We start from the raw sequence: 25,270 nt of genomic DNA on the forward strand, positions 1-25,270 counted from the left end.
CCTAGGAGATTACTAAAACCTTCCCAGGCCAACGAAGTGACCTAATCTCTCTAATTTGTCACCGACCACTCTGGGCAGCGTCCTGCTAAGATTTTCCAGGCCACATTGAATGGCTAACGAAAAGCGGTGAGTCATCTGCATAGCATTCAATTTGGACATCTAAATGAAATATGTAACAAACTTAAAAACTATTTGAGGCAAAGGTCTTTTGACTGCTGAGGTTCCATTGAAAAACGTAGTTGAATTAACACTTAATCCTGTATGGGTAATAAACTATGTTATTAAATGCAGTTGTGTTTTTGAAGGGCTAGTTCAGCCAAAATTTAAACTTCACTAATTTTCTATTCAAGCTTGTCTTTTTCTTTTTATTGTTTTAGACAAAAATGTTTGTTCATTTTAATGTAGCGACTAGAGCTCAGTTGTCTTCGTCTTTATCCAAAAAGACACTTAAAACCCCAAAAAATCCAAATACCTCCATAATATATAATAACTTTTACTTTAAGTCTGGTCTTATCTCAGGGTCAAGTCATTCACCTTGATCCAGAGACAACACAAGGGACACCAGAAATACTTTTTTTTTTTTCAAGTTACCTTGACCCTTAGAAAACACAAGGGTTAGGTCAGAGTTCTGGCGGCGGAATTCCGATTGGCTATTGTTCAGGAAAAAAGAGAAATGCGAATTTAAATACATTTCTGTTAATAGTTGTGTTAATAGTGAAATTAGTGTTAAAGGCCCACGTACATCCAGGAAAAGCAAGAATAAAATCAAAATTGTATTCACACAATTAATATAAGTTCCTTTCATTTGCAGACACAATACGGTCCATACGGACGTGCAAATGGATTTAAGTCAAGCTGATATTCGGATTCTCTTGTTTGACACCTTGTTCAAACAACATTAACATGACAAGGCCATAATTCTACCCCAAGTTTGCTTAACTCGTGCTGTAAGTTGACTTTCTCACATCCTTCGTGTACGAGTGTTCCCTCTATATTATTCTCTTTCCTTCCCTTTGGTTTCCCCTTTCTCTCCTTTATGCGACCCGGCAGTGATGTTTGGACAGAGCACTAGACCTTATGTCTGTTTACAGGCGGGATCTCAGGAAATCCACATCAGATAAGCCTCAGACACACAAGACAAGCAGATACATTTCCAGTGAGTAACCAAATCATATTCACGGTGGAAGGACGTGAGTTCAAAGGAAATGGCCGCGTCCTCTTGTGAAAGTGCAGCTCCACGTCTGTTGCATTCTGATTAGCTGAAAGTTTGAAATCATATTATTTTTTGTTTTGCACTCTTAGCAAGACGTTGCGCTCGGGAAAAGGCATCATCAAGTACAATCAAAGGAAGCATTAATCAAATTGTATCCACGCTACACGCTACACATCATTTGCTGTAGGAATACCTTGATTTTCCAGGTCCTAAGTAACCAAAAGCCTACATTTTTAACACACACTTATTTACTAGTGAGGATCTGATGAAGCTTCATGAAACAGTGTCATTATTTTTAGAGTCCACTAGATGGTGAAGAACAGAAGAAACACAACATAATTTCCAAATTGATGGCGCCACCTACTGATCTGTAAACAACATGGCACTGTTTCATGAAGCTTCATCAAAATCACTATTATTTACAAGAGTATGACTCACTAATAAGTGGAGTAATAAATGAAATTGCTGATCATCAACACAAGCATAGATAGGAGACTAAGACTAAGGCCCTTGAGAATATATCAGAGCAGCGATCCCCAACCCACTGTCCGTTTAACATTTGAAAAGAAAATCTACAGATAATTATTGTCTGAAAGGTCTTTTGTCTTAAAAAATATGGATGAAAAATATATATAAGCAAAATATATATTGTATTTTTCTAGGTAACATGTCAAGAAGGAAATGTCAGTGAAATGTATTCAAAAAATAAATCATAAAACTACTGAAAATGAATAAAACACAAACTCAATAATATATTTTTAATGGTACTATCTAAAGGTGGCATGATGCCAACATTTATCCTTGTGTTGTCTCTGGGTCAAGGTGACCTTGGGGCCGTAAAACAAATGTGTTTGAGGTATCCCTTGTGTTGTCTCTGGGTCAAGTTGAATGACTTCCACCACTGCATATCCGTGATGGGCAGATGAAGCTTCATGAAACAGTGTCATTATTTCCTGAGTGCACTAGATGTCACTCTTTGCTTTTATAATCTATTGCTTTGAAAAGCTTTTCTATTAACCTCATTTAATTTTTAAGCTGATGGTGCCCCCTACTGTCCTCTGAAAAAACACTGCTTCATGAAGCTTCATTCGCACATCACTACTGCATATTCATTCTGGAAGCTAAGGATACCACAAACACTTTTGTTTTCGGCCTTCGGGTCACCTTGACCCTGAAATAACACAACGGTTAAAAAAGGTTAGGGGACCTTTGTATTAGAGCTTCTGCATTAAGTTCACATTTTAGAATCTAATAGCTCTGACCATTGTTCAAAGCTATGTGGCTGAATTCCAGAGTGAACAAAGTTGATGTCAAGGAAGAGCAGGGTTGGTTTTTGGCTGTCGCTGTGTGTCTGAATTAGATCTTTGTTCGGATGTTTTGATTAAAATGAGAATGATTTGCTCCGTGGTTTGAAGGAATTTGATATACGAGTACAAGCGTGGAGGAATTTCATCTCAACTCCAGGAGAAATAACTGAAAAGAATGTGTTGAAGAAAACCTACCAAAGAAAAAAAATGCAATTACAAGTAAATCATTACAACAATTTGTCAAATAATTGCAAAAGCAGGATTGTGTTTGAATTGTTAACCCGTCCACACTTTGTCGAAGAAACCTCTGCAGCTTTAGGTTCAAATATTGTGAAGAGTTGATCCCTCGTGACCGTACTCTTGGTCGATACCCAGTGAAAGAGTGATGAGTTGCGAAGAGATCTCTCTCTCTGGAGGACCAGAGTCTGATTTAGAGTTTTCATCGCTTGTGCTACTGCACAAGAGAGATTTGTGCGGTGAGACGACCACAGTTTCCTGCCTGTCCCTGCAGTTCTCATTACCTCCTGGCTTTATTAATAAACAGGAAATCCATGATTTGAAATTGTTGTTTATATATTCAAAAATCATTAGGAAACAAAGAGTCATTTCAAACTTGCGCCCGAGCTGCCTGCCAGGAATAGTGTTTTTCAAGTCTTTCTTCTAGGACTTGAGCAGTTGCCTCTCGGGTGCATCAACATCTTTTTTTTTTTCAGTCATGTGTTTCTCTACTCAGAAATCCCTCTCTGATCAACATCCAATTCCCTCTGATCTATTTCTGTGGTCATTTCTTGAACAGATTTTGGGTTCTCACAATGTTCCTGGAGGTAAAAACGCAAAGTTAAAGCTGCAACCTCTATGTGAAGTGAGTTATCTATTAGGGTTTGTGATATTTTCCATGATGCATTGTGTGACTTGCATTATTCTAGCTTGGATTAGCCAAGTTAAACATATTTTATTCATAAAAAGAAAACACTCTTTAAGCAAAAGCTTGGTTGTTCAATCCTAGCTCTGGATATTATTAGCTGATTGGCTGACGAGGCTTCATGAAAAAGTGTCATGTTGTTTAGAGGTCAGTAGGTGGTGCCAAAACAAATGAAAATAGTGCAGAGACCGCCATCTAGTGGACTCTGAAAATAAGTGTAAGGATCGCGTTGCTAATGCTAATTCACGTTTCAAGCTTACACCACAATATGTGAGATGGACCGGTCAAATAAACGTGGAAACTAAAGTAAAGTCACCTCTTTCAACAAACAGTCATACACTTGCGGCTGGAGGCTGCGGTGCAGTGTATCTGCTCAACCATAAGGAGCAGTCACGGTTCAAGTGTGTTGCTCATGGACTGTCAAAAGCTGGGATTGAACCCGTGTTTTTGTATTGAACTCTCAGTCACAAGCCACAATATGATCCGGGCAAATAAAGTGATAGTTCACTGAAAATTCTAACTTCGCTCATTTTCTATTCAGCCTCATGTTGACTAAGGGTTGGGATTATTTTCAGAGTAATCTGTTCCTTTTTAGAGTTATAAACAAAAATATGTGTTCATTTTAATGTAGCAACTGGAGCTCAGTTTTCTTTGTCTTCATCTTCGTCCAAAAAGACACTTACTTACCTCCATACTACTCGTCTGTACCGTCCCTCTTGTATTGAAGCCTGGACATGAGGAAATGTTCCGACAAATTGCAAGCGATTCCAGTCGACTATCCACACTGAAAGCGCTCACTATATTAACATTTTTGCCTAGCATTGTCCACTAAAAACAATCTTAAAATATACACTTATTTACATTGTTCCGAGAACTATTTCTCATGTGAAGGCAATACAATACAAGAGGTACGTTACAGACGAGCAGTATGTAGGTATTTGGATGTTTTTAAGTGTCTTTTTGGACGAAGATGAAGACGAAGACAACTGAGCTCCAGTCGGTAAACTAAAATGAACAAACATTTTTGCTTATAACTCCCATAAGTCAACGATATGAGTGTGAGTAGAAAATGATTAAAATTAAAATTTTGGTGAGTTATCACTTCAACCCTTGTTTTTAAAATCAATCGAAGGATAAGTGACTCAGAATTTACTTACTCTATTTTTTAAAGTAATATTCAATCCTGGTTAAATCTCAAACTATACAATAGCTCAATGTGCAGCAGCCGCAGGAATATACAGACTCTTTGCAACGGTTGATATCGCATTAATTAAGATGTTCGACTTCTGATTTCCATCACTAAATGCCTCTCAGATGGACCGTAAGACTCCCAGCTAAATAAACAGAAGCTAATTCTCGTGCACCTTCTTCCTCAGAGGAAGGAAAAATGATCTGCTGCACTTGATTTGCGAGCCGTTTCATTCTCGGTAATGAAGAGGAAAGCGTTGCAGCTGTACAGAGAAAGACCATCAAACGGTTGGTGTGCATGATTAAACTTGAAAAATATTTAAGACCGCTCCTTCGACCTTTCCAGTCACATGCTATTATCTGACTGTGTCGGGATCCACGAGAGCCGGAGCACAAAACTTTTGGCACTGTCGGTTGCATGAACTAAAGTTGCAAATTGCAGATATGAATCAAAACGAAACAACCGGGCATTCATTATGTGTTAATATGCGTGTCTGATTAGCTTCCTGAAAAACGTCCTTTTAGCAGGAGAAAGCCTTAATCAACAGTTATCCATGTTGCATCTGAAGCAGAATCAGTTACACGAAGATAGATTAGCTTTAATATTATTCAATCAATGATGTTTGTTTAAGCAATCGCGTATTTGGAGGAATGTTTTGCACCGTAATGTGGATTTTTACGAGCAGGGAAAGGTTGAAAATAAGAGATATTTTAACTAGATGAATATCTACTGGCAATGTCGGCCAATCATTTACGAACTGTGGCTTTCTGTTTCTTAACTGCAATCCCTTTTCCGAAGCTCGATTATTCTTGAAAGTACTCAGAATATTTTGATTTTATGTCAAGTTGGAAACTTAATCTGAGGAAATAAATGAGTAAGCGAAGATTAGCATCCATTTTCTGGTGTTTTTTCAGACGATATTGACAGATAAAAAAAGTTGTTGTAGTTTAAAATGATAATGATTATTAATTATTATTATTATTATTATTATTATTATAATAACTATAGTAAGTAAGTAAGTAATGGTTATTTGTAAAGTGCCTTTCTAGACCAGGGTCACAAAGCACTTTAACAATCAAAAACAATACAGTTTAGTTAGTATAGTAAAAACGATATAATATAAGACACATAAGACAAACACACATCCTGAAAGAATCTGGCAGCCAGTGAAGAGTTTTAAGGATCGGAGAAATGTGAGTTCTTCTACTAGAGCAGGTCAGAATTCTTGCAAAGTTTTGTATTAACTTCAGGCAAGACAGATCCTTCTTGTTTATTAATATTGTCTAAACAAGAAGACACAAACGCAATGATAACAAGCTCTAGATCCTGTTGTGACATAATTTTCCTATAACAATAAGAATAATAATGATATACAATTTGAAACATTGTTTGCAGATTCAGACTGACAGAATAAAAGGGAATCAATTAATTAATAATAAATATATATATTCGGAACTAGATATCTACATATATATATATATATATATATACATATATTTATCAAGATCAAGCGAGCTTTTGCCCTTCAGCCCTTTTGCCCATATATATATATATATATATATATATACAGATTTGGTTCAACTCCATCTAAACTATTTAATATTGAGTAATTATTTATGAGTAATCATTAGGTCTTTAACAGTGCCTTAATACTGGAAATGTAAAGCATGAACATACAGTACTTACAGTATATATATTTAAAATATAGGCTATAAATATTTCTTTATATGTAAATCCTACCCATTGTAGAGCTGAATGTCTTGATAAAAGAGCTACTCTTTTTTTCAATTATTATATTGCTTTATTTTAAAGTCCGAAAAATACTAAAGTAGAAGTGAATGAAACTAACATTATGGGCAGAAAAAATGAGCTGTTTGACAAAGGACTTAACTCTCTAAGTGCTCCTGTGCTCCCTATTTACATGAGCAGAAATAGATCTGTTGACGTGTGTTTCTTCACGTTGATCGTGAAGGTAAAAGTAGGACGGGTGTGTCTGACTTTTCTGCTGCAAGGCCGTGAGAGTGTGTGCTTGAGCTCTGAACCCTCCACAGCTCAATAAAATCTCAAGATGTTGTCCTGAGGCAGTTATCAGTCCCTCCGATCGCAGCCTTTTTTTTTTCCAGTCAAGGAAGAGCAGGTTAAGTTATTATCGCCGGAGTGCAGTGTGTTTGGAAAAAAAAACACACACCAAACATTTCACAGATGGCTGTGTGATTTCACAACACAGTCAAAATGGAGCATGTGTGTTCGACAGAACCCGGGATCAAGTTTGAACTCTTTCATTTGATTTTCATCTGTTGCAGGACACGTGGGAAAACACTTCCTAATGGTTTATAAACATAGTGTAGTGTATGTCAGTTTGAATCACTCTATATCATGAATTACAAGAAGTTGAGGTGAGTTACAGTAGAAGAAGGATTTAGCTTGTTTAATTCTGCACACGATTGTTACTCAAATTATTATTGATGCACTGATGAAGCCTCATGAAACAAAAAATGATGTGATGTTTCATTAGAACAGTTGTTCAAAACAAAGGAAAATAGTGCAGAGACTAGTGGACTCTGATATAATGACACTGTTTCATGAAGCTTCATCAGACCATCACAAGATATTATTACAAAGTTCTAACTATTGGGAGACGAAAATAAACTCATACAGAGGGTGAGACGAAAATGAAAGTTCTCTGATACAAGTTGTTTTGAATGTTCCACTTTCATTGTACAAATAAATACAATATTCCGAGTCATTTTTTCCAAAAACGTTCAAGAACCACCAAGAATGTCCCCAAATTCAGAAAAATTAAGCCATTAACTTTTTCGTTTTTCTTTTTATAATTTGTGTTTCTGTCAATTTAGATATGGAAATGTAAGGTAAGTTAAGGTAAGGTAAAACTTTATTGATCACTCAGTAAGCTTGACCTTACAATCCTGTAACGGCTAATAACAAACGGAAACTATTGTTATTGTTTTTTCTATTGTTGTTGAAAAATGTCCCTTTGTTTTGAACAACTGTTCTAATTCAATATCACATAGTTTTTAGACTGATGGCGCCACGTACTGACCTCTAAACAACATGACACAGTTTCATGAAGCTTCATCAGACCATAACTACTTAGAGGCATTCTGAGCTAACATTTATCACCCTGTAAATTTCAATATTTCTTAGATTTGAAACAAATTTCAGTAAATCCCCAATTAAAAAAACAAAAGTACTATTACTTTTTTATTAGTTACTATTTCAAATCAAAGACACTTTTTAAGAGGTAAATAAATCAACATTTTACTTTAAATATATCAAAAATGTCTGAAATTGATTGCTTGTTGTCTGTTGGTGTGTAGATGAATTCATCAGATTCATTAAAAAAATCCTAGATCAGGGGTCTCTTTTTTTTAAGGGGCACATTTAATGAAGGGGAAACAAGCAACAGCCAGTTCAACACATGAACATCTTCATGGACGGATAGAAAAAATATTTTCAGTATTTAGTTTTATATTTTTTATTAATAATGGTGGCCTCACATTAAAATAAATGGACAGAAAACTACTTTCATAAAGCTTTAGTTTTTCCTTTGGACATCAGTGTAGGTTTGACTTTCCATCTGTAACTGAAGAAAACCCATCGGTCATTTGAACCAGGTGCCAAAGCAATTGTTTTTACTGGAACCGGACTAATGTGTGTTTAGTTCGGTGCCAGCTTCTGACTACGCAAACAAGGGGGAAAATATCTTCAGGGCTGTAAATAGTCTTTGCGAGTGCAAGTTGGTCTTTTTTTTTCATTCACCCAAAGTTCTTCAGTGTTTGGCCAACAAAACACAAAGGTTGTTACGCTGCATTCTCTTAGATAAGTAGACCACATTACTCTTTTCTTACACTGATAAAAAGAACAATCAATTTCCCTAATGGCTTCTCTGTCCTTACTTTAGTCGCTCCTGAAGTGAATGAGCGCCCTCTGTTTTTATGCTTCTTTTTTTATTTTATTTTCTAGGCCTTGCTGAGCGCGACAATGGAGTCCACTGTGATCACTTCCTTCAATGAACTGCCAGTGTTGTGTGACATAATAATTGGCGGCCGGTGCCGGTCACTCTGCAGGCTCCGGTCCTGCAAGCAGACCGTGGGCGGACGCAACAGAGGAAAGAAGGTCTCCAAAAAAAAAGCCCGGTGACCCAAAAGAAGTCAAGGAAGATGAGGTCATACTTTCCTGATTCCCCCACCGAAAAACTATGAACAAGTACTGAGAGAGCAATGATCTGTTAAGTCTCTTTACCGCCCACTACGACACCAGACAGTGGTTGAACTTCCTCAAAGGAGGTTTGTGATTGAAGGACTTAAAAGTGACAAACAAGAAGATAAAATACTCTTAAAGTAGAAATAGGTCAACAAACAACCCTCCCATACACCGACTGACTCTGAAGTTATTAAATTACAGATGAGGAGATTGTTCTTACTGGAGGAGGAGATCAGAATTCACCGGGACCCAGTGATTTTACTTGATAACAATTTGTAGCAACTGTAGCTCAAGGCAACGCAAAAGTCTCCATGTTTCCATGTTAAACATCTCAAAATAGAAGAGTAGGGCTTAACACCTAAGTATGGGAGAAAAGTCTTTATTTTTCTCAATCCTACAATCCGCCTCAATGTAGGCAATTTTACCTCTAAAAAAAAAAGTGAATTTCATGTTGTGTTTCTTGTGTAGTGTAAGGAACAGCAGACTACTAACTACTAAAAGCCGTAAAATATATTTAAAAAAAATCAATGTATAAAAAGCTTATTAATCAATTAATTTGACTTTTTATTCTGTAGCTTGGGTTTTCCACTGTTATTATTACAGTATGTTATAAAATCTTATTTGTATCACAGTGTTTTTTGATGAATTTTTGCATCTTAAAGTTCGTTTAAGATTTTATTTTTAACACATTTTTAGAACACATCTGAACATTTTAATATGTTTTTGACATGTTTCAAAATATACTTTTTTTAAATCTGTGTTTTTCTTTTCATATTTTAACATCTTTCTGTCTTTGAATACATTTTTTTCCTTTTTGAAAACATTTAACCCTTGTGTTCCTCAGGGTCATTTTGATTTGTTGACTTGAAAACAAATGTGTTTGTGGTATCCCTTGTGTTGCCTCTTGGTCAATGTGAACAAGCTCCACCACTGCATATGTAATTATATAAGCCAGGGAGGTCGTTCAACTTGACCCACAAACAACACAAGGGATACCACAAACACATTTGTATTGGGCCTTAGGGTCACCTTGACCCTGAGATAAGACGGGTCAAACAAACACACACACAAATACACACTATCCCTTAATTCAACACAGTCATACATACATGTTTAGTAATATTTGTGCAGCTTCACAAATAAAATATTGAATCAAAGTAAAGAACATTATGTCAGTCAGACATTATAACAGGCTGCTCTTCATATCAACGACTCAACATGTTTTCACTTGAGGTATTCAAAATCAATATGTTTACTCCTTTGCATGTACGTAGTTATCTAACTGGATCGTTGTTTTTTAGCAAATATTCAAACAAAGCCTCACATCCCTACAATAGGGATCTAGATCTCATTTATCATGGACGTCTCCTGACAGGAGTGTGTGTCTATGAAGGGTCCTATGGATGCACAAAGTATAGCTCCTGTGCTTTAGTGAGTTGCGGACATACTTTAAATTCAGTCCGAACCTTTGATGAAGTGAAGTCTGGACCCTGATCACATAAAGATCCTCAGGCAGTTATTTTTTAACCAACTGTTTCAAAGTCAGGGTTCAAATCAAAAGGAGGTCCGAGTTTTATCAATCATGGTGCCTGCTTTGTAAGGTAAGGAGTTTGTGAAACTCACTCACATGTTTCAAATTTTCATCATGACCATGTTTTCAACTTATTACTTTATAAAGTTCTCCCCTGTCTGAAATCACATTATTATTATTATTATTAAATCTGGGCGAACGAGAGGTTACGAGAGCGTAGTCCATTATGTCGTAATAATGGCTTCACTCCTCCTCCAGCCAGCTGTAATCGCACCCGCTTTGTTTATACAACGTGTCCCTTGGAATTGGAGACTTCGGGGATTGATGATGTGCGGTGACAAACCTTGATGCATATATACATAAATGAGGGTGAACATAAACTAGATAACTTTCACAGCAAAGGTTTCTATTGTAAATTGAAACGACAATTTTGTAATCACTTCTGCCATTCGAAGGTTGCATACATGTGTATTTATAGCATGAATGTGTGTGTATCACAGTATATTTAATTCCACGTGTATTCACAGAAATACTTACCAGTGAGTTTGAATTAACTGGAATATACAGTGATTCATTATTAAAAGTCAGCTGCGGTGGACGGTGTCGTGCGGATCACAAAGAGCTGGAGGTTAAGTCACCGTGTAGAATCTCAAAGACTTCAGCTTCAATCCCAGGCTCATAATTAATATTTCAAAATGTCCATTGGCCAAGCAATTGATCCCTTAATTGGTCTTGGAGGCATCGCGTCTGGCAGTCTCGCCACTTTAAATATACAAGAAGCAGTGAGGTCGGTCCCCGGTAAAAGAGTTTTGTGAATTGTGATATACTTAAAATGTTTTATTTAAGCGGTGGAAGAATTTAATTGTGTATTTTGTTAATTTCTTTAGATTCCATATTAATATAAACGTGTATGTATGTTAAAATCACTCTATAATTCTAGCTTAAATCAACATGAATCATAATTTCATTGTGTTTAAATTATAAATTGAATTCAGGGCACATGGTGGAGCAGCGGTTAGCGCAATTGCCTCGGTGCAAGAAGGTTGCTGGTTCACTTCCAGATTAGGAGGGAGCCAATTTATGAGCTTCCTCTGTGGATTTTCCCGTGTTGCGTGGGTTTACTCCGGGCACTGCGGTTTCCTCCCCGAGTCCAAAAACATACAGAGGTTGATTGGGAAATCGACCGTAGGTATGAGTGTGTGATTGTTTGTCTGTCTTTTTGTGTTCTGCGACAGACTGGCGTCATGTCCAGGGTGTCCCCCGTAGAATATGGGATAGGCTCCAGCCCCCCGCAAACCTCATACAGGATTAAACCTTTAATCAATGACCAGGGCTGCCTAGTTTCATATGCTGTCAAGATTACAACACAGTGGTTTTGCCATTCATTCATGATAGCAGGAGCTTGAGTGTGTCTTGAATTACATTAGAAAAAGTTCCTAATGATCTCCCACCCACTTAAAATGCTTTGTTTTTCTGGAGATGAAATAACCACACCCACTCTACTGTGATTGGTCAATCATCAAGGATTTTACACCTCGCATCATCTCCAAAGGGACTCGCTGTATAAACAAAGCGGGGCATGATTACAGCTGGCTGGAGGAGGAGTGAAGCCATTATTACGTCATAATGGACTTCTCTCTCGTAACCTCTCGTTCGCCCAGATTTAAGACGGGGGGGAAAACTTTATGAAGTAATAACTTCAAAACATGGTCATGATGAGGGACTTACTAGTGTCAATCACTTACTATTGTTATTTTAGAAACTTGTAGTACAGTACAGTTACTTGGTACACTCGTTTTGAGGCTAAACTAGTGTAACATATAACGTATGTTATGATTTGCACTACTTTTCTGTGACAGCTTTAACTGGTTTCAGACGGATGTATTCACTCGAAGAACTCAATGATGGTGCAGGAACTCCGGGAGAGCAAAGGAGGGATGCTAGGTTGATGTCTGTGTTTTTATTTCCTGGGCTCCTGTGAGGACATTGCAATAGCTGTAGAAAATCATCAAAGGGCCAAAGCAGCACATGAAGGTGGAGATTTAACTTTGCCCCCAAGGCCTCGTTGCTCCAGTTCAGAAACTTTCAAAAACACTTGACGACCCATTATTTTTGGTAAGTAGAGGAACTGAAATCCTCAATGAAAGGTGGAGGCACAATTAGACGACTGAAATGGGAGCTGTCTGAATTTGAAACACATGATCTCCAGGAATTGAGCTTAATGCTGTTAAGAAACACTACAGGATCATAGGTGGATCACATCTGAGCCATGTTGACTAGCTGTAAAGTGTGCATTGAGTTACAACGGGCCTCTCCGGTGCACTCAGTGGCCTCTGCACCTGGTTCCAACGCTGTGACATCACCAGTGGAAATGGAACTGTTTTGAGCTTCACTTCTGCATCGGAGACGTCGGTCAATCTCGTTTACTCCACGGATATCCACTATCACAACATCACCTAATCAAAAGATTAAAGCAACTTTCGAATTTGTTCAAATTTGTGGTTTTGGAAAAAGCGCAGAAAAAGCCTGCGAGAGACGTAAACGGACGATAATACAAACGTGGAAAACTTTCATTTTCAATAAAGACCTATATTATGAGGTTCACCACAGCAGCTAGACGGATGATGATGCAGTACTAGAAGTTCTAGAAGCGGTGAGATCTCATTCTTAGCACAGTTTAGATGATTGATAGCTCAGACCTGCTTAACCTTTCAGGGTGTCGAAAACAATTTGTGCATTTAAGGATCAGTGTTAGAGACTTATCCTACGAGGGTAGTTGTCGTTACATAAGGGCCTCATGTCCAAAAAAAAGTTTGTTGATTTTCTACTAAAACGGTCCTTCACTTAAATCCAGAAAATGGGACACGTCCAAAAATATTCAGATGTTTGAATCTGAGCATGCCAAGAAATAAAAGCACTTTTCCTTCGTAAATCCCAATAAACGTAGAATTCATCGCAGACTTGTTCTTCCCTTTCCATGCCTTCATTTACATATTTATAATGAACCAGAGTTTGGGATTGTTTTCTCCGTGATCAGAAAAAAACGAATATAAAAAAAAGAAATTTAAATTTGATTAACAGTTTATATTCGTTCATTTAAACATTTCTGACGAGCTCCGGGGTAAATGTTTATATTTTACATACAGGGTTATTAACATGAATACTTTATTAAAAGAGACGATCAGGGGCTTGTTAGCAACATCTTAAAATGGAGTTTAACAAGAATAAAACTTTTAAATCAGTAACTAAAAGCCCTGAGTATTGATGATGATGTAAAGATGGTCTGATCGTCTGAGCTTCATATGAATGTGTGGCACAACCCACATGCAAATTCTTGTTATATTTATAAATACAAGCGTTTTGTTTACAAATTAAAAATGATCAAATCATGTGAGAATGTTTTCATACAAGTGTGTTTTTCAAAGAGATCGCTCTGATCATGTGATCACATGAGGGAAACCGGCTTCAGTTGATTTCATTCTGCAGCTTCACTTTGATATGACGTGATGTTGTTTCACAAGAACGTCTGTGACTCTCGTATAGAAAGTCTTGAAGCATCAGCCGCTGATCATTTTGTTCTTTAGATTATTAAAACAAGCTCATAATTAATTTACATTTTTACTGTATAGCGTGAAATAGCCGATTAGAATTTCAATATAAAACGATCCATGTTGTTTTGATACATACAGATCATCCATTTGGTGAATGAGAAAACATTTTTAAGTTTTTAATAATTTAATATATACTTGTGTAACTAAACATTTTTTATTCAGTATTGATCGTTAATGTAACTGATGTGAACATCTCAACAAGACTAGTGAGGATGACATGCATCTGAGTAGTAAATAAGGACGTACACCATCTTCAAACTTGTCGGGAGGCCCGAACTTTTTAACACTCTTTTCCTTATTGATACATACAAACTTTGACGTGGAAAAGTATGTCCGCATATTTTTTGTGCGTACGACCCCATAGTACACGAGGCCTAAGGTGTTTGCATTCATATTTTTGAGTTTTGTTTGCCTTGTGCAACATAATTATAATTGTATGTTTTCTTGTTGATTTGAAAGTCAAATGATGGAAATATCATCGTTAATATATAAAATCTACGACTAGGTAAACCATATACAATCTTTACCTCACTAGAATACACTTGTAGTAGCTTATGTTTACAGCACTTCGCACACTGAGGTGAGATAAAAAAGAACATGTATAAAAGCACACACATGCATCTCTTCCAAGCAGGACTAGAAGTAAACCACAGCTCAGATGAGGAGCTACACACCAGGGTGGGAGGGGGGGGAATGACGGGAATTAGGTTATCTTACTCACACATGTCATGTCGTGCTTTTGATAACTTCCAGACTATCAGTAAACATATCAAATGTAAAAAAGGAAACATCTGGTGGACACTTGGCACTCCAACAGTGACCACTTAACCAGCAAGTGGAATGGGATTTACTTTTTTCCTGTGTGAGATATCCTGCTCCATTGTTTTTCTTCTGACACCCTTTTGCTTCCCAGTTGGACGTGGACTTAGCAAAGCTGTGTGGAATATGTGTAGCCTCTGGTGCTGACACAGATACAGAGGCTTGAAAAATAAAACGACTTTGGATTGGTCGGTGAAGTTCTGTATGTAAAAGGATTGGATGGTTATAAATTGTTACATACAACCGAGTACCCCTATGGACAACAATTGCGTGGGTGAGCAAAGTTCCCCCACCTCTCGCCCCCAAGTACTTAAGGGGAAATAATCTCTTGAATTTAATAAATAAATGTTTGAATCGTGTTCTCCCCGTGTTGCGTGGGTTTACTCCCGGCACTCCGGTTTCCTCCCGCATTCCAAAAACATATATAGGTTGTTTGGGAACTTGGGGAAATTGTCCGTAGGTATCAGTGTGTGTGTGTGAATGGTTGTCTGTCTTTGTGTGTCCTGCGACAGACTGGCGTCCTGTTCAGGGTGTCCCTTGCCTCTCGCCAAAATTATTATTTTGTCCTTGTGCCCGATTGATCATGATCAACACAATTATTACCGTCAATTATGTAATATTTCAGCTAGTTGTAGCTCCCAGTACATTCGGTTTTGAATTGTGTATTTTTTATTTGGGAGGAAACCAGAGGGCCCAGAGTAAATTAAGTAATTGACAACACTGATATGAGAATAAATAAAAAACAGTTGGGGTTTTGGATCTTTCTACTGGTTTCTTAGAATGACCAGATGGATTTTGAATTTGGTAATGTTTTGATTAAAATTCTGTAAAAGGTTTATTCTGATTTTTTTATAGTATTGTTCTATAACACATGATAATTGTGTTTCCTGTCTGTGTAGATTTATTTTTGGAATATTTACTAATATTTACAGAAAACGACTCAGTGTTCATAGCAATGATATTAAGTGATGGTCTGATGAAGCTTCATGAAACAGTGTCATTATTTTCAGAGTCCACTAGATGGTGGTCTCTAAACTTCGTTTTGAATGTTTTAATGAAACATCACATTATTTCAAACTGATGGCGCCACCTACTGACCTCTAAACAACATGACACTGTTTCATGAAGCTTCATCAACCCATCACTAATTATATCTAAATGATTTTGACGCTTATCAAGGTTACTAAAGATTTTTTAATAATAGTAGAAACAGATTTCCAGACGTCCTTGTTGAGCCAGACTGTTGGGTTTCCCCATTCGCCAGACTGATTCCAAACTCCTGGACTAAACTGATACAAGATGAAAAGTGAGTGTTCTTGAATGAAACTCACTCCACATGTCAATTCTTTCCACAGGCTCCCATCAAGCATTTTGTCATTTCCAACCTTGTAAATAAGAACATCTCGGGCTCCCACGTCAGCCGCGGCTCCGACGATTCTCGAGACACTGAGGGCGGTCGGGGCTTTTAGTGAACGTGTTTTTATTTCAGAAGGTAGTTTGTATCACAGCACATGTTCGAATCTAAGAGTTGTTTGAAGGCAGATGAATTTCCTGGCTGCATCTTTTCAGCAAACTGCCTTCTGGTAATTGGCCATTACTCCGGAGCTGAGACGCGCTGTCCAGAGGGTAACTACACTTGTCTGGAAACAATCATGGAGTAAGCAGGCTGGCGGACAGCCTTGTCACTGCACTGTGCCTCCCTAACTGTGGGCACTGGCTTTCAAAAAAACGGGACGAGTGGTTGACACCCAGAATTTAACGATGCTGACAATACAAGAGACGCATGGATAGAAAATGGTGGTTGATTATCATCAATTTAACTGGGGATTCATTTGCTGATTTTTGTGTGTATTTTCGGAGCCATCTTGGGCAGTCAATCCTTCCTCGGGAAGGTGATGTAAAGCCATGCGAGGCGCTGTTATGTGACCTTCAGCGAGTGACTCCATAATTACAAGGGAGCACACAAGGTATGCCAAGTGACCTTCCTTCATCTCCAGCCAGACTGAAACATCACAGGGGGGAAATGATATTGACTGACACACCTACTGCAACAGGATCCAGATGGAGAACACGCCGGGTATATAAGGGAATTGAAAATGCTGTTGAATGCAAACAGCTACAGAAATGTTACCGTTTAAATAACCTTTAATTTCTGTAAATTAAGATGTTGCTACGTGAGGCGGGTGCTCATTTCTAAATCTGTCAATGATTTGTGTAGTATTGTTGATTACATAACACATTTTTTCCATGTAATTGTTAGCGATGGGATGATGACGCTTCATGATACAGTGTCCTATTGTTAAGAGGTCAGTAGGTGGCACCATCAGTTTAAAAATGATGTTTCATTAGAACAGTTGCTCAAAACAAAAAAGAAAGTAGTGCAGAGACCGCCATCTAGTGGTCTCTGAAAATAATGACACTGCTTCATGAAGCTTCATCAGACCAACACTAGTAATTGTCGCTTTTTTGTCATTTTCAAAAAAGGAAACATGGAGGTTTTCCTAAGAACTGAAAGTTCTAGGTGTCTCGCAGGAGATTTCACAAATGACTATTTTTGGTAGCTTTTGGTGTCTGTTAAGGTTAACACCATGGAATACAACATCATTCTTTATTTGCAAAGTATTATTTTTATATCCCAGAGATGATTTGGATCTCGAGATATTATCTACTGATAATGCGCTTGAGTGAGTCAGGAGAGTTTTCACATTATTTGCTCTTTAAACAGCAATATTAAAACCACTAAAAATTTAACAATTTGTCCCATTTTCTATTTGTCAGCATTTCTTCAACATTTATTTAATACGTTATTCATTTTTTTTATTCGTTTTCTACAAAAGAACACATAAAATAGAACGTATGACATTTTGTGTATGTCGAAACTGGAAACGAGTACAAGTTCAGTGTAGGCCAGCCAAGGATTTATTTTATTATTTTAACAGCTTTGGAAGATTCACATGTTGAAGTGAATATTTATTAGTTCAGTAAATATATGTATACTCCAGCGTTAATCCAACAAAGTCCCCGCGGGCTGTGAGAATAGCCCACTCGTCTGAACCATGAAGTTTTGAATTAACCCGCTTATAAAGAATGAATCCATGTTTCCTATTAAATTAAACCAAAGTCAATCATTGTATGAAAGCAAAAGTATTTGATGTATTTCTGTTTATTATTAGTATTCGAGAAGCAGCCTTTGTTTCATGTAAAAACAAAATAACATTTCGTCATTGAATTAACAGAAAGAATTGTGTCTATGTATGCGGAGGAGCATGTTTGTACGTCTATTCATCAGCTCGACTCTATTAGGTCAATGCTTGACACACAGCATCATGCTTCAATTTCTGAGAACTCATTTCTCGGGGCCAAACTCCCACAGTGAGCAACACAGCTTCCTCAAGTCCCTCCTGGCTTCACCCCCCTCTGCTCCTCCCTCTTTCCTTCCACTCCCTCCGTCATCCCGACTCTTTGATGGTCCGCGTTCATTTGAATTTATTTATTTGTCTAGGCACCTGAGGATGTTTGGTTATGTATATTCTTACCAGTTCCTCTCTGACTGACGCCCCTTCTCGCAGGCTCTCACCAAGACAGACGCACTTTTGTTTTCCCTCCTCAAAGAGAATCACCACGGGGTCTTTCTGGAGTGTATCACAGCCGGCGTCGGGTCGGAGATTCCATCAGGGACCATTAGGAGGCACTTGCTTTTCTTAGCACCCCAGAGTCAGAATTAGTCTGATTAGATCATCGCCCGGAGACGGAGGTGGCGCTGGTGGGACTCCACGAGTGATTCACTGGCTTCTGTGATATGAGGAAGATCAATACGCAACCTCTTTGATCGGGTGTGCGGAAGTGTTGGGAGGCAAGAAGATCTGAAATCGAAGTTAAAAACAAAAAACTTATATTTATCTAACTCGAAAAAAAGTTCTGTGAAGCATTTTCAATATAAATAAAAACATATTTAATCAGATTATTCTACCTCCGCCGTTAGTATCTTCAACAGTATCTGGATTTAGATGACCAAAAACTAGAAAATATACTGTATTTTTAGTGAGGGGGTTTTCAGCTAAATTGGATTAATTTAGTAAAGGCATCATATTTTAAGTTAAAAATAATTGTTATTCAGTTATTCATTTACTTTTACAATTCCACTGCCATTATTTGTAGTATTAAAGAAGCACTATGTAACATTTTTTGTTTATCAAATTTTCTGTAAGAAGGGTTTTGATTTTAAATACATGACTCACAAAGCAGACTTTGTTAGTATTTTAACTATGAATATGTAACTTTGCTGATGCAAGTGTCAATGAATTAACTTCTGTACAGCAGTGGGTTACAGACAGTGTTTCATGTGAAGTTTGGGTGCAAAGTGCGGTTACACTTCTCTGACAGAGGGGGAGCCAGAAACAAGACTTCAAACTTACATATTGCTGCTTTTAATATTTAAACACCTACTGTTATTATTTGACTTAGGTCAATTGTTTTATGATCATTTGTTTAGTAGAATTAAGTAATGGAAAGACAATTAATCATGAAAAATGAATTACCAAGCAGACTTTTTGTTGAGATTTTTGCAGTTCAGCTAATTGATGACAAAGAGAAATCTGGAATTTTGACGATTCACATCAAAAATTAATCATAAAGTTAATAATTAAGTGAATCTTATTGTATATTTATCTTTTTCTTTGTGTTATTTCCTTTGATTCCTAATCTTTATATTTGCACTTTGTCATCACTTGCACTTTGTTCTTTTTATTTGTCTTCTTGTTTTTATGAAACTATCCATCCATCCATTACCCCCACCCCTCCATCCATCCATCCATCGAGTAGTAAAATTAAATAGAGTGGTAGTGGTGCCCTGTTTTCTTTGGGCTTTTTCTTTTATTGTTTTAGTTTCAATATATTCTGTTGGTTAGGATTCAGCCAAATAACCTTTTAAACTTATACAAATATGATATGAGTAAATCTTCTCATCATCTTTAGATATTTTTGTGGAAAAAACTACACAACATCTCAGTGAACTCTTACCAGGAAACCATCAAAGCCCTTTTTTTCCTCCACCAGGGAGTCGATATTAAACTGAACAGGCAAGACATGATGACTGAGGCCCGTAGCAGTTTAACTTCCCCGCTGATTGAAACACATTCAGAAACATAATAGTGAAGGAATATTAGTGGGATTACGAAGCCGCAGTCACTCAAAAAGCCCTCATGATTGCTGAGATCTTATCAGCGCAGTAATTACCGCAATGGATTTTTTCATTTTCGCTTCTGTCCAATCTAAATACAGCTGTCAGTCGCAGGCTTAAATTCATCTCAAACACAATAAAATGAGCTGATGCATTGTTCCGATGATGGATGAACATCCTTGCCCAACCACTTTTCTCACTTGCTTTATGTAAGAAAAAATGTTTTGTTCAATTGATGACTCATATCTTGCACCGTCATTAAAACATGAAACAATTTCAGTTAAAATGTAAGTATTATATTTTAAATCTAAGTTGTTATCAAACAGGAGTTGAGCCATATAGATATTGTCTCCCATTTTATCCATAGAATTTCTGATTAAATATTGTTTTGCTACATGAATTAGGAATGAAATCCAAAAATCGTTCTTTGAATGTTGTGTGAATTACTTGAGAACCTCAAAACTACATGTTTCCAGGATGAATACAAAGATACTTTCTTCAGAGACGCTCGTAAATATTAACGCTCGCACCGATTTGAATCGCATTCCTTCTTCCTACCTGATGTCCTGGAGCACAAATAAAATCATAAATCGGATAATATTTTGGCACAGAGTACCTTTGAGTGAAGAGTTTTACAAGCAGAATCTTTCCGTTGACCTTTTTTTTGTTGTTTGGTTTCTAGGTGTGTTGTTGCTGTTCGTTAGTTACCATGTCTGAACATCACGCTGATGTCAATCATGTTTACTATCGTACGATATGTTATTGAGATGGAAAACTTCATAAAAGAAACTTTGTTGTCACACAATGTTTAAAGCCTTCGGTGGTTTACTGATTATATTAATATTTGAAATAAAGTAAAGGATTCATGTTTAAGTACATATATATTGTAAGATTTATTTGTTCTTGAACCTGGTAAATTTGTAGTTCTGTTACAAAAAACAAAACAAATTGCAAATTATTTTTTAAGATCAATTCCAATTGATTTAAAGTGTCAAATCATAACTAAAGTCTCAAGACACTTTACAGTTTAAATAAGACAATATTGGAGAAAATAAAACCTTATACTACCTTGTTTGTCGTTTTGTTATTCACAATACACATTCATATTTGTGTAGTTTATCAGTCGTGCTGATGATGGTCTGATGAAGCTTCATGAAACAGTGTCATTATTTCCAGAGTCCACTAGATGGCAGTCTCTGCACTATTTTCCTTTGTTTTGAACCATTTCGATGAAAAGCATCATTTTTAAACCGATGGCGCCACCTACTGACTTCTAAACAACATGACACTGTTTCATGAAGCTATATTCCTGCTCAACTCAAAACAAAGGTAAGTTAAGGTACCACTTAACTGAACATTAGAACAGCTGACATCACATGACTACACAGAAGATCCATAAAAGTTCCACATGCAAGATTTTCTCACACTGATGTTTCTCCAAAGCTCATCTGTGCAGGGAAAATAGTTTCTAGCTTCAACCCGCACCGGGCTTGTTGAGGAGGAAGACATGGAAGCCCTTAGAGGCTGACAGCAGTTGGGCAATGGGCCCATGTCAACATTCTCACTGGGAGTGCTGGACCCCGAGCAGAGTGATGTCATCGGACTAAAAATGTAACAACCAGAAGGCCAAAACAACATCAATCATATCGCAGAGACTAGCTTGGTTAAGTTTATGACTGAGTGATTGACAGTTAGAACAAGATCAGGTGTGAAAACAAACATGTGGAAAAAAAAATGTGTGTTAAAACATGCTGTAGAACGGACGGTCTGCGGGCCTCGTCTGTCAAGATCCAGTCCAGGTGAAACTATAGTATTGGTGAAATGTTTTAAATGTTTATTTTGACACTTATTTATTTTTAACCATTGTGTTTTTTCAGGGTCAAGGTGACCCAGAGACCCCGAAAACAAATGTGTTTGTGGCATCACTTGAGTCGCCCCTGGGTCAAGGTGACCCGGAGGCCCGAAAACAAATGTGTTTGTGGTATCCCTTGTGTTGCACCTGGGTCAAGGTTGCATTTGTTTTCATGGCCTCCGGGTCACTTTGACCATGAGATAACAAAAGGGTTAATAAGAATAATAATAAATAAATTGATTGTATGTTTCCCGTAAGTATTTCGAGCTGTTGAATTATTAATTATGATATTTTATTTATTATTCTTTCAATGAATGCTATTTTTAGCACATTAAAAAACTTTTATAAACCACCTCTTCATTATTAATTTAAAAATGAACCATATTTGAGGATTTCTTCTTCTGGATTTAAAGTTTATTAACATTTCAGGCATCATTTGTGGCCCATACATTTGACTGATAATAAAAATTATAATAATACAAAAATCAACTATTCCTTTAAAAATAAACAGTTTTGAGAAGTTAGCTTATATTTATTGATTATTTTAAAACCATTGAGCTTTGAGATCATAAGTGTTCATCTGTCTTTTAGGAAGATAACTCCAAAACAGAACTTTCAAAAAATGTTGGTTTATATTTTGGATTACCATCTGGATCCACAGAATTTTTTGAAGCCGTCAGCACATTGCTCCATTGATTTACAATAAAGATGGTTTTGTGAGTAAATGGAAGCACATAGTTAAGGTTTAACTGATTTACTTACAAGTAGAAAACACAAGGAAACAATGAAGTGCTTATCCCTTGTGTTACATCAGGGTCAAGGTGACCCAGAGGCTCGAAATGTTTGTGGTATCCCTTGTGTTGTCTCTGGGTCAAAGTGAACAACCTCCCTGGCTTCCATAAATACATATGCAGTGGTGGAGGTTGTACAACTTGAGCCAGAGACAACACAAGGGATACCCAAAACACATTTATTTTGGCCTTTGGGTCACCAGATAACACAAAGGTTAAGAAGAGTTGATTATTTAACATAGCAAAAAGGGAGATATGAATTTGCAATCTGAGCAAGTTAAGGAATTGTGGAGACCAATTTAAATTGTCACAAAATACTATACAAAGTCAAGAATGGAAATTTGGTTTCCAAAATGGATTTTTCCTTCCTGCATGTGTCTCGACTTTCTAAGATCAGTGAATTAAAAAAAATAAAAAAATACAGCTTGTGGCACGGCTTACACGAGCAGGAAATATTCAATCCTGGAACCCCGAGCAGCTCTTGGAAACTTGCGTGAAAGTGGTTGACCGAACACTCAAAACTGACTGAACACAGACAAAGGTGCGGCACGGAAATGAAGAAATGATGTCGACAATTACACGATGGAAAGAATCCAAACGCTATAAACAAGTTGGACCACATCAGTCGGTCGGAGAAATGCAAGTCCCTTTCTTCAGAATGTCCTGCATTCCATTTTTTTTCCTTCTGCAGCCTGGAAAAGTGGGACAAAAAACCCTTCCCGCTCGTATTTCAACCCGTTTTATTAAGACCTGATCAGTTGTGTTCCCTGCGGAGACTGTCAAACATTTCTCTGTCTGTTTGCGGAATCGGCCGCGGAGGTGAAGAAGATGTGACAGTCGGGTTCATGTCCAAGAAAAATATGGCGCGTCTGGATATTCATGTGCTTTCCATCGCTGAGAAAAGAGCTGTGTTTTCCACGGAGCCATTGGTGCTCTGGGAGCAGTAACTGTACAGTGAGGCATTGAGTATGAGGAGCCGAAAACTGGTGGAGAAGAGAAAGAAAAAAAAAATCTGGGGTGGTAAAAAGTGTGGATGGTTTCCTGCTGCTCCAAGTCTCCACTTAGTAGCTTTGATTGACAACGTGGACGAAATGGACAGTGGAGATTTATAGATGCATGAGATTCTTTTCTGCAGCGACATCTGGTTCGACCAATGTTTATGTGGCTTTGTGGAGCAGTGAAGAACTATGTGAGGCTGGAGAACAAAGTCCAGACACAGAGGGAAGAGTTATGTTGTCGGTTTATCATGTCTTTGTGGCCTGTTAACAGCAGTTAAACTTTAGTACATGTTAGTTTGATTTATTGCTCGTGTCAAATGCTGATTTCTCTGCTTTTTCCCCCAATGAGAATTAATTGTGTTAAAAAGTTTGTCTTTGATCTCACGAAATTGCGTAAAAAGGGTTAGCCTTAGCTGTCAGTCGGTTAATAAACTTCTATTACCGCGAAATAAAAATTTAAGTCAAACGGAGTTTCTGTGAAAACGTTTTTGACTTTGATTCGACGATTTTAATTGACATTCCATTCGGAGTGGACGGTGTGAACTGAAGAGGTTGTATTTCAAAAGCTAACTTTAGACGCCACTATTTCCTTCTACAGTGTGCTACATTACTGTTAGCTCGTGATGGTCTGACGAAGCTTCATGAAACAGTGTCATGTTGTTTCGAGGTCAGTAGGTGGCAACATCAGTTTAAAAATGATGTGATGTTTCATAAGAACAGTTAAAATAGAGACCGCCATCTAGTGGACTCTGGAAATAATGACACTGCTTCATGAAGCTTCATCAAACCAGTAGTAAGTAAGTAATTTTTATTTGTATAGCACTTTTCCATACCAGGGTCACAAAGCGCTTGAACAATCAAAACAATATTCAATAAAGTATATACTTTAAAGATCAAGATAAAACTGATAACACAACAGGAGTTCCAGAAAATCAAGGAAAAGCCTGAACAAATAGAAACGTCTTAAGATGTTTCTTAAAGGAGTCAGTAGCCATAGCTAGCCTGATTCCTTGCTGGACTCTGACTTCATGGTAGCTTTTTCTACATCTCTTCAGAGTGTTTATACTCACTTAGATCTTTCGGAAATTCAGTGTGTTGACTTTAATTTTTAATTTTGACAAAAAAGGGAGGAGCCACCGACCCTATATCTTTTCTCCTAATCCCTTAACTATAACCCCAGATTGCACAAAATCCAGCTGCGATAAAGTGCAAAGTTGTTTTTGACTGTACGAGAATTAAGTTTGTGCATTATAACCAAACAACTCGCACCGAAACTGGGATTCAAATTTTCGCAATGGCACTGCCCATCTGTTACAATAGGCCTTTGTTCAAGTTACTATGCATGTCAAGTTGCAGATTAGTCAATAAAAGTAAGGTATACCCACAATGCCATGACAATGGCAATTGACAATATAGTTTGGTTTCTGCAGCAAAGTCTCAAAAGCCTTAGATTTGTCAAAAGTAATGATAGAATGGAAGATGTTATTCTGGGTCACATTTTATTTAACGGAAAAACTAAAACACAAAACTGTTGTGGAAACCCAGCTAGACTCTGCAAGTCATCTCGGAAGATTATAGACACTTAAAAAGTGGGAGGTTATTACTTCATAGTAATGGAATCTCTCACCGGGCTA

The sequence above is a fragment of the Callionymus lyra genome, chromosome 2, assembly GCF_982586985.1.
Source record: "Callionymus lyra chromosome 2, fCalLyr1.hap1.1, whole genome shotgun sequence".
NCBI classification, from domain to species: domain Eukaryota; kingdom Metazoa; phylum Chordata; class Actinopteri; order Syngnathiformes; family Callionymidae; genus Callionymus; species Callionymus lyra.